This window comes from Cygnus atratus, chromosome 6, assembly GCF_013377495.2.
Source record: "Cygnus atratus isolate AKBS03 ecotype Queensland, Australia chromosome 6, CAtr_DNAZoo_HiC_assembly, whole genome shotgun sequence".
Taxonomy (NCBI): Eukaryota; Metazoa; Chordata; class Aves; order Anseriformes; family Anatidae; genus Cygnus; species Cygnus atratus.
In genome coordinates this window covers 38,165,292-38,181,426 of record NC_066367.1, presented here as the reverse complement: position 1 = coordinate 38,181,426, position 16,135 = coordinate 38,165,292, and the positions used below count along the sequence as shown (strand labels likewise).

Genomic DNA, 16,135 nt, shown 5'->3' with positions numbered 1-16,135 from the left:
CTATGGTAGGATTTAGTAGAACTATATGCTGATCAAATAAATAGTTACCAGTGAAATATGCAGCAAGTATATTTGAACTTAAATTATCCATTGGAGCCTGGCTCTCGTCCCATGAATCTTCCCTGTCAGATGCTGCATCCAACGGACTGTTTTATTGAGAAGGACTGAAGGCCAGCAGTGGTACCAATGACAATTTTTATCATGACAGATTTTCTTTGCTGTGCCCTTTCCAAAAGAGGCACAGAATGTACATCTTCATGGCTTTATTTATTTATTTGTTTATTTTGACTGAATTCCCCTACCAAGTTCATAGCTACGGAGCTGGCACGTTGATGTACCATGATAGGGCACCGCCAGTTCCAAAGACAACGTATCCCAAAACCACACCACACCTGAGAAATGTAATAGTGATAAATCTGTACCTGCCACACACAAATGTTTAAAATGAAAAATCTCATTTAACAAGTGTCCTCGAATATACCGGATGAAACCATTAAAAAAAAAATAGAAAAAAAGCTTTTCTCCTTTGAAATGACTACTATGAAATGAGAGTTAATAGTTGTTAGCAGTTTCTTTACCATCCCAAAGCATCTCCAGAAGACAGGCGGTCGTTACACAGCATCTGATAAGTTCGTGGCAGAGTGCAATGATAAACACTGGGACTCTGCCTGGAAGTCCACTAAGAATCACCGTCCTGCTAAACTAGCTGCCAACGAGACACAAACCAATGCATTCACAGTTTTCCCAGCAACCTAATGAAAGCAGGGTGGCTAATTTAATGAACTAAAGCCAAGCTGAATTACTGTGTATTCGACACCTGTAGGTCATAACACTTGGCACTTAAAACACGTCCCACAAGGACCCTCTTTTCCCAGAAACAGAAATCTCCTTTCATTTGAAGCCCACATTTTTATTGGTTATTATTTTAAGCAAGTGCTTCATTTTCTTAGTTGGAACCAGGCAGAAAATAATGAGAACTCAAGAAAAAATGTTTCCCTTTGTGCAATGAGAGAGGCGGCACACTCGCTTTATGCCAAGTAGGACAGGGTATCTAATGCTCGCTTAAGGCAAACAATTGTTTAGGCTTGGAGAAAAAGCCCACACATTGCAACAAACAGCTTCTCAGCTTCTCTGTGACTAATAAAACGAAGACGACGACACTAAACGAGTAGTGGCAGCAGCACAGGGTTTCACATCAACTCCTGACACTTCAAGAGGGCAGAAACCACAGGCTGAAGCATGGCAAAAAGTCTTTGCAGGACAACTAATCCCTGGGGAATGACTGCTTTGTTTTAATAACCTGGAACCGCATTTGGAAAAAAGCCTTCTTCTCAAAGAAGTACTGCTCTCAGTTACCTAGCAATAGGAATAAATACTTGTCTTTTCATTTTTTTTAAGCGATGAAAGCATAAAGTACGTAAAACACGTTGAGATCAACAGAAACCTAAAAGAAAACATCGTCGAGTACAAGCAGGATGCAACAACCCAGGTAAGCTGAAAATACTAAGACCTGCAAAATCCATTTTGGGACAAATAGGTCTTTTCATTCTCTCCCTACCATTCACATCCCAGAACACCTGCACATTTAGTCAAGGATTAAGGAGTCATTAACTAAAATATACACTTCATAAACTGAAAACGCTTATTTGCAACACAGGAGCGTGATTACGGATGCAGAGAGCTCTGCAGCGCTGATGGATCAGGAAAAGCTCAAGTTACATGTCATTTACCAGAAAAGAGAAGAATCTACTCAAGTCCCATGCACGTTCATTTTCAGAAAGTATGGGGTGCATCAGCAGCCCGACCCTGAGCTCCTCAAGAATGGGCTTCAATTCCAGTTCTCCACACACTCCTGTCCTGTCCAATTTTTAACAACATGCAGTGAGCCACAAGAGTATTGTTGCTATAGGCTAAAAGAATTTAAACTAATTTTCAGAAATTAAGTGAAACTATGCGTGTAATTTGTTTTGTAAGTCTTCTGACATTACACTGAGTGTTGCACTTCACAGTGAAGAGAAGCACAGAAGAAAAGCAATACTTCCAAATATTAGTCCTTGCTGTAAAAAAAAATCATATATATTGTATATATTATATTACTGCAGCTGATGACATACCTAAAATCTACATCTAATGTCAGAGTTCTCAGCCTTTTCAAGTCCGTTTCAATGTCAGGAGCTTACTGAGCAGAAAAACAAACAAGAACTCCAAAGCAAATCAACGTCATTCAACAAAACCCGCTCCTTTTACTTTTCTTTTCTTTTTCCTTTCTTTTAAAAACATTGCATGCATTCCTCAGAAGACAAACGATGACAGATTGATTCTCATAACCTTCTTAAAATTCTTCTAACCTTTAAAAAAAAAAAAAAAACTTAAAAATATTCATTGTTACTTCTAGTTTATGCAACGTGAAAGCCAAAAGTGTGTAACAGGAGAAATACTTTGCCTTCATCTGAAGCTAATTTAGGGACTATTATTTCCTCCACAGGTCTAAGTCATATTTTATTGTAAGAAATGCCTCTCTTTACTATGTGAAGATAAACACCGAGGTGTTTTATCGCAGTCATTTCTTTAAGATGGTGACTGTGGTGCTGACACAATCAAGCCAAGCGCAGGAAGGCAGGACTCTGGATTTCCCTTCCCGGCGTCACTCCTGGCTCTACCTGCTTTTGGAAAACCGCTGCCCTCGTCTGAGGCTCAGGCTCCACTCATCTATAAAACATCTCCTTACCTCCGGGGCTGGTGCTGACGTATGTCATACAAGCAAACGGTGATTAATAAAACCATAAGTTCACCTAAAGCATACATTCCCAGGTATGTTCCTTAGTCATCCTCACTCAGATCCCAGACCACCAAAGCTCGCTGCCACAGGCTCGCCCATTGGATTTAACAGATTGTCCCACTGAATGTAATAGATTTATAGATAAAAGATGCGTGGCACGATCAGACCAATACAAGGATAAGCCAGATTTAGTTCTCAGTGCAACTCTTGACCTAGTAGCGCTACTGCAGAGCGATGATCGTTGTGTATTGCACCTTCCAAACACTGTACCTAACTACTATCCCTCTGAGCAAATGCAAATGAACTTCCATGTGCCACTGAAAACGTAATGTAAAGAAGACAAGAATTTGCTGCTTTTAAATAGAATCAATTTCCCAAGACTCAAGTCACAGTGGGAAACAGGATTTTAAGTTTTGAGTTGTTACAAGTCTGAGCAATTAAATCTCATAGAGAAACACATTAATACACGGGGTACACGTTTCTGAGGTGAGGAAAGATTAATAACCCTGGTATTTAACCCACTATTACAACTACAGGCACAATGAACTTCCCCTGGGTCTGATATACAATTGGGTATTGCATTGCAGGGTACACACACGCAGCCTCAGGTTTTCCTATTAAAATACTGAATATAAATATTGCACCTTTCTAAACCACTGGTCACTGCACTGGCAGGTCAACCCGTCCAGCAGGGAGAGACGTTTGGGTGATCTTTGTCAGTTCTCAGGATGTGGAAATGCGTTGAAGCACCATCTGCCAGTCCTTCAATTTTAAGTCCTTCTTCACTGACACACGGACTGGGAAAAAATCAAAACCAAATTCCCGTTGAGCCATTCCCGTGGTGGAACTGGTACCGGCCATGAACTGTGTGGCTTTCCTACGTGCAGCTTCACAACCACCAGTTACCTCTGCGATGGGATTTTAGGGGGTTGAGCTGGTTTTGATGCGATGGGCTGACGCCGAGCTCAAGCAGCAGCCTTTCCGAGCACCTACCTTTAAATCCACAAAAGCCATTTACGCTTCCAAAAAACACAAGAACAATCACATTAGACTGAAAAACGGTAATCTGCACACTCACCTCTCAGCTGCTACCAGGCTCCCAGAGGCTCCTCGGAGTTTTCCATTCCCTAATCACGTGAAATTGTGCTTTCAGGCACACCCAGCTCTGGCAGGCCCCAGCATCTTACCGCCCTATCTCCAGCTTAGTCTCACTTGTAGTCACAAGCCCTTCTCGAGGGCTTCATCCGAGGGGTTCGGTCCAGATGGCACTCAGACCAGATTCCTGCTTGCCTGGGGAGGAAGCTGGTGGAGGGGACGGAACCGGAGGCAGGGCTGCTCTGCCCCTCTCTGTCCAGCAGGAGCAGCGGGAGAGCTGCCTTAATTCCTCCCCAAACGGAGCCAGGGCTCAGACCACCTCTTCTCCAATAAACCTTCTGATCAGCAGCCGATCGGATCGTTTGCAGCGGGAAGCTCTTGATCTCTCCTGCTGAAACTGATACTCCTTGCAGGGAACATCAAAAGTCCGTCCTGCAGACACAAAGTCTACACACACACGCAGAGCAGACGTTCGCCCGAGAGGAGGAAGATCTGCCTTCCGGTCTCTGTCTCAGTTATCAGCTCTTTTATCCGATGACTTTGGCATATATAAATCTAAATCTGTAGCGAGGATAAACGCCTCTGGTAAACCAGAATGAAGTGCCACGTTTCCAAGAGAGCGATGGGTTAAAAACCTGTATTTCCCTAGCCTCCCTCTGCTGTGTGCCTTCAGGCATCTTCCCACAGGTAGAGCGCAGTCCCGTAATAGCTGCCGCGGATTCCCATGTGCTAGGGCATTTACTAGGCACGGAGAACACAACCGCTGCTATACTGACGTTATGGTTCCAAGCAGCACTGATGTGATCTCAGTATCATTTCAGGGGCTATTTTTAAAATGCCTATCTGAGTTTTCATGGATTTAGCTACCCATCAGAGCTTTACAATCAGTGTTTATTACTGTAGACTGTTAAAAACACGCAGCGCTTACTGCTCCTGGAAAAAGGCATTTCAGCACACCAGTTCAGACACTTCTGAGTATTGTGGATGGTGATTAACAGTTAAACCCTCTTCCAAGCAGACTTAGAAGTTGATTAACTACAGCATCCCTTACACAGAGAGGAAACAACTCGGCTAAAGAAACCTGAATGAACAGGGCTGTAACATTCTCCCAGAAGAAAATGGCCAGTTTATGGGAGCGCAGTTATTATACGAGCTCTGAGGGATTTCCCCTTATCTACTTCTTCAAAGAACATGCACCACACTCACAACACAAACCAACGTGTTTTATGTGTATATACATTACGAGCATTTTCCTGCAATAGTAAAATGAGTGAACCCGGGACTTTCAAAGTAATTTTATTGCTCCTTTTATGGATTTTCCTAGCCCTTTGATGAGCTGCCATTGACAGAAGGCAATCTCAGCTTCGTGCCTTTGTTGCTACTGCTCGTGGCAACCGCACCCATTTCCAGCCTGGCTGTGGGAACACCGCGCGCCGGGAGTCAGAGCGGGATCTCCCAGCGGGAATCCTCCCAGCGGGGCCCCGCATCGCTTGTAGCAGTACCGAGACTTTCTTCAGCATGTGCTTTAGCACACAGCGAGCTCGGGAGAGAGCAAAATGTAACGTGAAGATGATGCAGAGACAAAAGCCGCCAAGGAAGCGGTGGAATTCCGAGGGAATTCTAGGAAATTCAGGATTGCCAATGGCCATCAAATACAGAAGGGATTGCTTTACCTCGTGTTAATAAATAAATAAATAAATATTTAAGCCAGGCTATAACCAAGTGCCAGAAGAGCTCAATATCCTCCTCCTAACAATATATATGTGTGTATATATATATGTATTGTTTACTGCAGGCAAAGGAGAAGCAGTGCAGCAGCTACAAAAGAAACGTAAATCCTGTACAGGAAAGCTGGGGAGGGACTCTGTCAGGGGGTGCAGGGATGGGACCAGGGGTAACAGCTTTGGAGTAACAGAGGGCAGGTTTAGATCAGATATAAGGAGGAGATATAAGTCTTTACTCAGAGGTGAGGCCCTGGCCCAGGCTGCCCCATCCCTGGTGGTGCCCAAGGCCAGGCTGGATGGGGTTTGGGCAGCCTCGGCTGGGGGAGGTCGCTTACCACAATCCATACAATTCCTGTTCCTGCCGTTGTTTTGGGGAACAACCAAGTGCTCGAGGTGCTCGTAACAAAATCCGTTATTTACAAGTCCTTTCTCAAATGGATATACACAAGAACTGTGCTCCACAAAGGACTGCCTGGAAACCCAGCTCAAAGATCATTTTTTCAGGCTTGTTCTGCAGAACACCTGCGCAGCAGGCTACGGCCGGGGGGAGGACAACTCGCTCAGCTGCCCAGCTGATTTGACTGAATACTAGCAATGCATTTCTTACTAATTTTGTATGCATACATACATACAAACACTGTGATTTCTCTGGTAAACTAATCCGTATTAAAGCATGATGACCCAGGCGACATCCCCCAAATGCTCCAGCTCAAACCTCACTTTTTCCTGATAAGCTGCAGTGAAAGTTGAAGACGTTATGCTAACAGCTGGGACGTGGCCCAGACTGGGGTAGTACTTGAAATAAATTCTGTTTGCATTGCTGTGATAACTAAGAAACGGGAATAATATTTAAATTGATGCACTGTGGCTACTTTTAAGCTATGTTGACTTAGAAGCGCACATACTGCCAAGTTTCAAGTCTTACCTTACATATGGCCAGACGTGATTTTAGCACATTATTGGAATAGTCTTAACCACTGCAGCCTCTCGTATGGAAGCACCACAAGAATCCAGCATGGTGTAAGGTTTCTGAAGGCCAATCTTTACCTTTCCAGCTACAACGGATTATTGTAAGAAGCAGCCACTTAATAAACTGATAACGTTCTTCACAACACAGGAAGCTCCTCTCAAAGCCAAAGACAATAGAAAAATAAAGTGCAAGGAAAAGTAATTTAAATGTGAATTGTATCATTGCTCCTCTACATGTTAGCACTCACAATAAGGCAGCCCACAATCTTATCTAGCCGTGGTTAACCACAGGCAAGGCTGTAAACATGGATTTAACCAGTTAAGAGTGCATTCCGACAATTCACAGCAGATCTCAATTCCCTTTATTTTGGCAACTCAGTGTATAAGCAAAGATTTCATTTGCAACTACACATGCTTCTTAAAACTGTTTACCACGTAATTACATCCTCGTGGTGGTCAAACTACACTGACAACTCAAAAAGCCACATGTGCAAGTATATTTTAAATAAATTTATACCTTCCACCTATCCAGGTATTACAGAGGAAAAATATTTTACATCCACACGGAATAAACGAAACCCTCTGCAAAAAGCCTGATACAAACGGGACTTTCTCATCATCACAGAAGCAATGCACTATTCTCAGCAATATTAGAGGAGATGGAAATGCATTTCAAAAACACACGAACCCTAGAAATAAGGGGAGGGTTACGTGATCTCTGCTTTACATGATCAAAGGTCCTCAGGCGTACACAGAATTCCACAATTAAACGTACTCAGGGAGGCTATTAACACAACTGATAAAATCAGAAAAAAAGTCAGTTGGAAAGACTATCCTGCCAGAATAAGAGGTCTGTCAGCACCGCATTCCTGAGCAGACACCCAGAGACAGCCTGCCACATCCCGGACTCTCACCTGGAGCAAGTCTTCGTAACGCCCCGACCGAACCTGGCTGGGAACCACTGAACTGACGGCCAGCCACTGGAACAACAACCACAGGCACTAATCGCCCGCTTGCAGGGTTTGTAATAGCTACAGCACAATTTCCCCGATTGGGAAAATTTCAGTCCCCAAAGGGACTGAAAGGGACCCTGAGTGCATCCTTCCTAAGACACCCAGGCCTTGAGGTGAACAGCAAAACCATCTGTGCTTCCTCATTTCTGATCGCTTAAGTCAGAGCTGTCCTCGGAAATAACACAAGGCTGCCAAGAGCACAGAGAGGAGAGCAAACACCTCCTCCTCCTTCTGCGCCGCCTAAAATTATCAGCCTCCAAAAGCCCAGGATCTACCTGTAACTGTACTTAGGCCAGCGTGACAGCGGGGTACAAACAACGTTCAAAAATACGTCCATGTGTCCGGTGACATTATCAGGACATTTTTTCCAACAACCCTTAAAACCAACGAAAAGTGGTCCTGTTACTTTTTGATTCCCTGTACCTGTTGTTGTACTTCTGTAATGATTTTTCAGAAGATCTGACTCTAACAGCTGCCCCCTGTTTAAAATCCCATAGCGTAGCTCAAGCATTTTCTGTTGAATGAAGGCCTCAGAAGGGTTGCTGCCTGCTCTCTGCAATTTTTAAAAGCAGTGAAAACATAATGTCTTTCATGATGAGGGTAGTTTGGTCATTCAGCTTTTTGGGAGGCAATATTCCACCCTACAACTGCAATTATTAGAGGCTTAAAAGGTCTTATTTGCAAGATAATGGTTGGAAAATCCAAGAGCAGCTAGAATATAAAACATGCAGGAGATTCATGTTACCCACTGTTATTATGGTAAGTAAGTCTAACTCTCCAGAAAGCACTAGTCACTTTTTAAAATTACTTTATTGAAAATGCAAAACAGAAGCGAACTCGCCCCAAAAGTCACTTCTTTCCAAAAATGAGGAGCTGAAAAGCTATAGGTCAGTTGCCCTTTCTCCCCAGTAGTCCCTTCACAGCTCTCACGCTGCTCTGGTTCCTTCCGCTGGCTTTCCTTCTCCCAGGTGGGAGACTGGAAAAGCAACGGGTCCCTCGAAAAGCCCGTCCCGTTTTTTTGCTGAGCCTGGAGCGTCCCTCGGATCAGCTCAGGTACAAACTCTGGTAGCTGCATGTGTTAAACACGCCTATGTTTACACGGGAAAAGTGCAATGCATTAAAATGCTGCAATTTCTGTTACACCGTGCATCTTTGGGCATAAATAATGAAAGGGAAGAAGCCTGTCTGTATCAAAAATCCACGACTGTCTTTTTTTTTTTTTTTTAATCTTACCCTACTAGACTGGTGGAGTCACAAATTTCTAGCAGGGAAAAGCAAATCCTGTAGAAAAAAAAAAAAGTATGTCAGCAAAGGCCTTTTCTTTCCCTCCATTAATTCTTACTGAAATATTTTTCTATGCCTCTGAAACCTGGCTTTGAACTACAGCAAACAATTCCTTCCCGTCAGACAGCGAGCTATTTGTCAAATCACCAGGGCGTTGCTAAAGTCAACGTGGGTCAGAAAGGGAACAAAGTCTGCTTCTGCATTCTCTCAGGATGTTCACAATAGCTGAGGAATTGCTCTAAATGAACGGAGATCCTGGCTCCTGGCAAGCAGGTGGAAAGTATAAATCTTACATTTAAAGCAAGTGTGTTGGTACAAAAGAATGGGTCCTGCTGTTACAACCAGGAATAATGATGGATGGCAAGTGTCGCTGGGGAAGGACATGTCATGGTGAAACACAGCCAGACTCACGACAAAAACAAATGGCCAACAAAGACAACAACAGATATCTATCTTCAGGATTCGTACTGTTGCACACCCTGGCCTTGCCAGGCTAATCAAAAGTATCACTTGGAGAAGCACCTCTTTGTACAAGCTAATGCAATGACAGATTCAAACCCCACCAGCCTAGAATATGGACCAACGTGTAATTATTCCTTCTTGCTGCTGTCCCAGCCCACCAGGCCGTGCTCATTGCCACTCCTGCCCCGTGGCACCCACCAGTGACAGCGCGCAAGCCACGCAAGGCGAATTCCCTCGCGGCTCCCAGCGGTACCTCTTGCTCACCCTCGTGTTTCCAGCTCCTGGGGTTTCCAGTCCACAACTAACAGCACCATCCGGGATGGCAGCTGCTCTGTTAACACAGACTGGTCGTATTTTGGTTCTGTGGGAGGTAAAAAATGACATCAGAGGGATATCAGGATTATTTTGAAACGCAACCCGCCGAGCTCCTCAGCACCCAGGAAGCACTTGCACGTTCGTGCAGCCTATCCAACTGTTGTCCAAACCACGACAAAACAGAAGGGGCCATACTCCATGAGCACAACCCATCCAACTGGACACGGGATGAGCAAGATGGCTGGGATAACATTAATGGAATATCTCCATATAAACTGATATTCCCTTCAGGAACGCATTAGATGCTCTGCGATGAGAAGTCCTGATGAAGGTGATGTGGTGTTGGGTACGCACACCACGTGTCCAGAGATCGAGTCAGTGAAGCAGTCTCAGGAAGTCCCATTAGCTGCAAGCCCCAATACCTCATTCTTTCAAAAAGCTGCCTGGTCACAGCCTCGAGGGGGAACACAGAGAAACTGCAGTGAGCATGAACACCGCGTGCCCTGACTTCGGATCTCATCTCGACAGGCTTTGGGGTACCTGGGGTTCAACTCACCCTGCACTCGAGGTAAGCAGTGACAGCCCTTCATCTCTGACTATTAAAGAGAAAAATAAATCATGCCACACATATTTTAGTTAAATCAGCTGCATGCTTCAAACCGTTATGACCACAAGTCTCTCATGGCACCTGTATTACAGCCCTCGGCTCAGCCAACACTCTCAGCCCGGTACAGAGCTGTCGGCAGAGGTGTCCGTTCTGCACTCTGAACCCCTCATTTCCTACAGCTAATGAAGTAGAAATCCTACCTCACTCGACACATCTTTCTTCTTGTCTAATTATCCTGTAATTATTAACTTCATACTGTTACTTCACAGAAAAAGAGAGATTTTCAAGTCTGTGCAGATCTGCAGCTCTCCTCTACCTCAGTATTTAAACACCTAGTCTAAGTTTTTCCACACGTGACATAATTTGTGTTAGTGAAAATCCTTTTTTGTTGTGTCTGTGTAAATCCGGAGATCTCTCCAAATGTGGAATTCATTACAGTGAGGAAAGGATGGAATTTTGTTCCCGAACATTTTGAATGTGGATCATTTCAACAACCTGCCCCGCAAAAGAATGGTACCGAACCCCCAGAGCAGAGGCAGGTGGGAATCACATCATTTATGTATAAATGCATGATATATGATATATTTTATATATAATATATATATATATACACACATTCAGGCACAGCTTCCCTCCCACAGATCTCAGAGGAACAGCCCTGTTGGTTTCAGAGGCCAATCTCAGGCTACTCACACTTCGGAAAGGCTCAAAGAGCACAAACTGCGCCATCTCTGGCTGCCCTGGGCTGAAAGGGCAGCAACGTAATCAGAATTTCCCCCGAAGAGGCCTGCCTTTTTTGTGTGTACTTGCATGCTTTACTGATCCTCGTCCTCTCTGGTCAGCTGTCGCCCATGGGTAGCAGCGTTTTATTTCTGCCTTCCTCCTCTAGCACAGATGAAGGCACACAGTCAGGTCTGAGCATTACAAAGAAAGAGGCAAGCATGTCCGCCTGAACCAAACAGCGATACCCTTGGTACTCCTGTAAAGCCTAACACTTTGTTATCCTTTTCTTTTTTGCCCTAATAAAGGAGTGATAATTTTGAAATCCATTTTCAAATCTCTTTAACAACAGCTCCTGTAAATCTCACAGTAACTCAATGGGTAACTTTATACTAAGCTTGACGTGTGTTTTGATAATAATACACACATATTAAAGCAACAAATCCCTCAGGTTTGCTTTTTAAACCAAAATAACTTGACATAAAGCATAACTATTATGGCACAGAGTAGATTTTACGGTTTGTGATCAGAGGATGTTGTTATAAAGCAAAACCCAAGCAAACCACCCCAGCACCCCCAGAAAAGACACGACGAAACCCAACAGCCGTCAATGAGACGGGACAACCGCGGAACAGCCGCAAGGACGAGCTGTAAGGCGCTGTGGTACTCGAGGCAGGCACCACTCGAAGGACCCGAAGCCGACCCGAGGCAGGCAGCAGCGCAGGGAGGTGCTCACCCCCCGGCATCCCCTGCTGCTGCTCCCTACGCTGTCAGCTCCCACTGCCGTGCACTACCCTGAGCTCGGAATTAGGGCAATTTGCCGCAACAGGTTCATTCACATCGAGACAAAGCCGGGGCAGCATTTTTTCAAGAAAGGGATTAGATGACTGCAACTTGTACCACCTGTACTTATGCGTGTTTAGACCGCGAGAAGGGTAATCACCGCACTGCAGGGCACGAGCTGCAGGGGTCAGGGAGATAATCTCACTGCCATCCTCCTGGCTTTGACATTGCCCAACTGGCTCGGCGCATAGCGGAGGATATTAGTCTTCCCTGCAGCACCAGTTATTCATCGCCGCCAGAGGCAGCTTTACAGATCTCAGATTATGAACCAGCCTCGTACCATAACCTGCTCGTCCAAACTCCCAAATGCACCCCCCAGCCCAAAGTCTGAAGGCTACACACACGGTGTCTCAGACACCAACACTTTTCTCCTCTTTAAGGTCCACAAGCCCTTACAGCTAAGGCACAGCCTACAGGTGCACCACAGAATTTCCCGGAGCAGTATCAGAAATGATTATTGTTATACCAATGATATACAGACCACTGAAGTCAGCGAGTTTTTAGGGAAGTTTTTGTTTGTTAAACTTCCCTTTAAGTCACGGACAGAAATCACAGTACCTTGTGGTTCCACCTCGGGCAAATGCACAGACACAAACCAAGCAGTGCTCCTACAGCTGGCATTAGTTTCCGATCTCTATAACCCAAGGCAGGTCAAAGGATTTCAGGCTCAGCTTCTCTCTCATTTGGGACCACCAGCACACCGTTCCTAGGCCACTCAGCGACAGAGGCACAACGAGGCCGCTCTGACTGACACGGCCAACAAAGCGGTTCTCGCAGACACGCTGGTTTACGAGCGAAACAAAAAAAGAGTGTGAAAACAAGTGGCCTGTCAAATTTTGAGCAGTACGTTCGATCTGTTCGTACACCTGATAACTCAAGCATCTCCTCCAATCTCGCTTACTGGAATGCAGCACTCCTGCTTTACCAAAGACGAAGACTTCTTGCCAGCAGACACCTGCTGCAGGACGGAGCATCCTTGCTGCCGAGGTCCCAGTGCACACTGAGCAACTTCAAACAGCTGACTGAGTGGCGGCACTGCTACGTGTTACAGCACACGGCTGGAGAGAAACGTGGGAAAGCTCAACGTGGTTGAGTTCTCGGTGTGAGAATGGCACCCTCAAAACGCTATCGCTTGGCGCACGCTGCCCTGCTGTTAGCACTGCAGCTCTTCACAGATAACTGATCGATCTTTGCAGCAAGTCAGGGAGATGGAAAAGCTGTCATTATTCCCACTAATGAGACAAGAAATAGGTAGAAGATAAATGACTTACCTAGAACCATTCAGCAAGTTAGTACATAGCTAAAACCCAGTTCTTTTAGCAAGAATACCCATACACTAATCCTCTGCTGTCCCGTTTCCAGGTCGGTGAAGTGATATTAACAACGGGATTTGTTCAATTATTTCACAGGCTGCACAGAGCAGTCTAGATTTGTTTAAATATCAAAGCAAAATCTAGACAAAAACCCCCACCGAATGAATGTCATTTTACCCCGCTTTGGTTCCCCTCCAAAGCCTGCAGCTCAGACATCAAAAAGCCCCAAGCTCCAGGCAAGAACTCCAGATCCAGCTTTGTTGGCGCGGTGCCACTGCAAAGCGAACGGGGGCTGCAGCCCGCGCCTCGTGTTCTGCGAGCTCACCGCCGCGAGACTCCGAGCGAGAAAAGCAGCGACTGCCAGCAGTGACACCGAGCCTTCGCTTCGGGGTTCTCACCCAGAATAACCAGCCCTGCGATCGGACGGCTGCCGTCTAGGCGGTGAAGCCTCACGTCCCAACGATTCTCTCAGAAATTTAACGGGAAACTGATTGCCAGCAACACATGCGGCATACAACGCAGCTTGGTCTTCAAGGGAAGCTGCAAGCTGAAATTCCTTCCGACGTTTATCGGCGTGGTGCTGTCCGACGGCTTCTGAACTGCCAGGCACACGCCTCGCCCAGGGGTCCTTTAGGTCACACACACGACACACAGCTCCCCTTTGAACCTACAAAACTCAGGTTACGGACGTGAAGGAAACGAAGAAAATACTGAGACTTCAAAATTTAAAAAAAGGAAAACTTCTAAGCTATCAGACTTTATGAGCAAAATTTGTTTTGAGATGGAAGAATTTTCTAAAGAATGCCTCAATCTGGTAAGGCAGAGGATTATTTCTGTAACCAAGAAATGCCAGACAACTCCAGAAAACTTTTCACCCTTCAAATACTTGCTCTCCTTGAGAGCTACGATGCGTCCCTTCCTTGACATGCCAGGTGCTGTCATTCTCTCTCCCTCACCTCCGCTTCTGAGTTCCTTACCTGCAGGACGCATCGCACTACAGCTCACACAACAGTCTTGGTGACTTCTACGCTGCAACTTAAGCAGCTCCTGGTCTCCCACAAGGCTCTCCTACAGAACCGACACAACTTTCATCGGCAGCATCAACAGGACAGGAGGAGACATTCCCCACCTCTTCTCCCCCAGCTGAAGCCTGGGCAAATGGCAAACGAGGCAGGAAGAGATCTTCATAAACAGCCTGGTTGGCATGTATCAGGCCATCAGGTAGCAAGATACGGTTGTCTCTTCTCCGGAGTTCCCAGGGGTGCAGGAAAAGGCGCCCGTTCTTGTAAGGCAGCTTCTTTCCCCTGCAGCACCGTGCACTTGCCAACTGTGCGCCGCCCCAGCAGCCAGACCGCAGCTACCCTCTCCCTGCTGCCAGATAACGCGTCCAGCATCTGGTGCCAGCCAGGGGGTGGGATTCAGCACAAGTGCTTCAAGGATCAACACCCGGGATCCAGCCTGTATAAGCTGATTATGGGATTTACTGGACTTCTGACAGTTACCATTGCACAGCCAGAATGCCAAATGTCAAGTGCTGGAGATCCTTAGCCCTGACAAAACCCGGCCAAGGCAAAAGGCCCACGATTACCCCTCTGCAAGGGACGTCGTTTACAGGACGCGACCAGCTGCGGACAGAATGCTGCAATTATCACGCTGGGGAATGCTAATTGACTTACAGCAAGCAATGCGTGACGGGAAGAGGGAAAGACTCTCAGCAGCAGCATGGCTAGCTACGTTAATTGCAGATCGACTGGATGAGCAAAAGTCCACCGAGCAGAGATCCATGAATCACTGAGCCTTGCCAGCTGTAACAAACAGGACAACTCCCTTCGTCCAGCCCACGACGCGGCCGTCTGCAATTACTTCTGGAATTCACCTGCAGCTCTGCGCTGCCGGCCGAGGTGAGGACACAGCTTTCCCCACTCCGCGCTCTCCTTCGCCTGCCTGCTGCACCCACTCTCGAAGGCGAGGGAGGACTTTGTTCTCTGTCATCGTAAACCTTATGTTTTTTTTTTTTTGTGCTTTTCTTAAAATCTCGCTGAGGAGAGGCAGCGATCAGACAGGAAGCTCGTTTCATAGTTAAGGAGGGAGCTTGAAAACTCTAACCTTAGAGGTTCAAACCCAGCCTGCGAAACAGCAATCTCAGCATTTAACGTTTGATTATTTTAAACAAAAACATGTTTATTGAGGCAGGGAAACTTGACTCATTACCTGAGCACCTGGGATTACCAGTACTGCACTTACGAAGGAGGTTGCAGCGTGCGGCTCTCCGCAACTGCTCTGATCCCTGTGCGGTGCCGGGCTCTGCCCACGTTACCCGCCGACGGACGGGAAGCCGTAGGGACAGATTTTCCTGACGGTGCCCTCAGGAATGAACCAGACGAGCCTCGCATACCTGCTCTAGCTGCACGAACCGCGTTCGCCCATCAGCACCGAGCCGCCCAAAGCGCCCACAGGCCTGGCGTGTGTGGTGCCACACCGAGCTGCTGCTGCTCCGCGGGGCTTGCACAGAAACTCACCGACCCCCAGCTGTGCGTGCCAAGCACGCCCCGTGTCAGCCTCCGCAGCCACACCGCTCACTCGCACACGCGAAGCGGGCACGTTTCACCGTGCTGTTACTTCCTACGGGGCAGCCCGAAGCACCTATCGCCCGCACAGGGAGCCAAACCCGGCTGCCCCCCGGCGCCTCACGGCGAGGCCCGGCCGCGCCTCAGCCCGCTACCCGCCGCCCTCAGGGGGCTCCGCGCCGGCCCCGCGCCGCTCGCTGCCGGGCCCCTTCCCCTTCTCCACCGCCGCCGCCACCACCAGCACCAGCCGTCCCGGGGCACTCACCCACTCCCCCAGCCACCTCCGTGCCGGTGCCGGTGCCGGCGGAGGCCGGGCAGAAGGCGGGCTGCCCGCCGGAGGTGGGGCCGGGGCGGGGAGCCATCGGCTCGGACACCCCCGCGCCCGCCCCGGGGCGGCCCTCACAGAGCCGCGCTGCTCAGGGGTAGCGTGCACAGTTGGGCAAA

General features: G+C 47.1%; 1 protein-coding gene across 3 annotated transcripts in view; it reads right to left on the bottom strand.

Moving 5' to 3' along the window:
- LYPD6B (LY6/PLAUR domain containing 6B) overlaps positions 1 to 16,032 on the bottom strand; it is a 43,046-nt gene extending 27,014 nt beyond the window's left edge. For 2 of the 3 annotated variants that reach the window (XM_050711620.1, XM_050711621.1), the window contains exon 1: positions 15,957 to 16,032. The gene's annotated coding sequence lies outside the window, so the exon portion shown is untranslated. Of the gene's footprint in view, positions 1 to 13,522; positions 13,617 to 15,956 lie in introns of those variants that run through there. The other variant, XM_050711618.1, reaches the window with a different exon arrangement.
- Positions 16,033 to 16,135: the final 103 nt, after the last annotated feature.